The 1,285-nt window shown below is 46.3% G+C and overlaps 1 non-coding gene across 1 annotated transcript; it reads right to left on the reverse strand.

The window, feature by feature from the left end:
• Positions 1-977: 977 nt before the first annotated feature.
• On the reverse strand, positions 978-1,050 carry TRNAE-UUC (transfer RNA glutamic acid (anticodon UUC)). The gene has a single exon. It is a non-coding gene; the product is annotated as a tRNA-Glu (tRNA).
• Positions 1,051-1,285: the final 235 nt, after the last annotated feature.

Genomic DNA, 1,285 nt, shown 5'->3' on the forward strand with positions numbered 1-1,285 from the left:
GTCCCAGGCATGGGAAAAATGGGTGAGTGGAAGAAGGATGTGAAACTTCCCATCTCCCATCCCCACTCCTAGACCCAGTGTCCCAGGACTCCCTTACCCAAATAAAGTTTGGAAATTTGGGATTTTTCCACAGAGTGTCTGTTCCCTCCTGCTTCACTTCAGCTCCGCTGGCCACCTTCCTGCCTCAGGACCTTTGCATCTGCTCTTCTGCCTGCCAGGTTCTTGGAGAGACTTCCTCTGCAGCTCAGAAGTCTCTTCCTCAAAGAGGCATCCCCCATCACTGCTTCCCACCCCAGTACTCTTGCTTGGAGAATCCCATGGGCAGAGGAGTCTGGCGGGCTCGCAAAAGTCTGATACGACTGAAATGACTTAGCACACATGCATGCCCAGGTAGGTGACAACCTGGACTTGGAATTGGCAATTGGCAAGTGGGGTGGGGGGGGCAGTGTTGTAGGACTGAGCCCTTAACCTGTGGGGTCTGATGTTTCTCCAGATAGATAATATCTGAATTGAGTTTACTTGTACGACTCCCAGCTGGTATTAGAGAATTGCTCAATGGTGTGGGGAGAATAATCACCTATTGTAACTGGGCACAGAATCCTACCTGCAATATCTTTTGGAGGGACACAGTTCAGCTCAGAACAACTGTTTTACCTTTGTGCTGTAAATAAATCACTGGACTGGCTTCCCTAGTACGGAATAGTCATTCCTGGGTATGTTTAGGAGGGTGGGCGATTGGTTCCAGGACCCTCCAAGAATACCAAAATCTGAGAGGCTCAAGTCGCTTATCTAAAACAGTGTGATAGTGTACCTTGATAGACTGGAGTGTTTGGGAGAAGAGGAAGTTCCAAATAATGGCGTTTTCTAGTTAAAGGAGGGCTACATTGTCCTGATGATTCTAGTATGGTATAGTAAAGGTGTTTGGATTTTTCTTTTTTATTTTTTTTGACCCCACCACATGGCTTATGGGATCTTAGTTCCCTGACCAGGGATTGAACCTGGGCCCTCAGCAGTGAAAGTGCCAAGTTCTAACCACTGAACTGCCAGGAAATTCCCCTGGATGATTCTTAATTCAGGATTGACAGAAATGATGACTCCTGGCCAGCAATGGCTGATCTGTATAGCAAATGTACATAGGTACTTCAGGCCAAAACCAGTTCTGCATCAAAGACTATGCCTGGATTTTACGTTTGGGGAGACCAAAAGATTGGCTAGTTCTGCTTTTGTACCTTTCAGTTAGAAGGAAAATACTGAACAAAGAAAATTCAGTTAAAGATCCAGGTTA

Source organism: Dama dama, chromosome 5 (genome assembly GCF_033118175.1).
Source record: "Dama dama isolate Ldn47 chromosome 5, ASM3311817v1, whole genome shotgun sequence".
NCBI classification, from domain to species: Eukaryota; Metazoa; Chordata; class Mammalia; order Artiodactyla; family Cervidae; genus Dama; species Dama dama.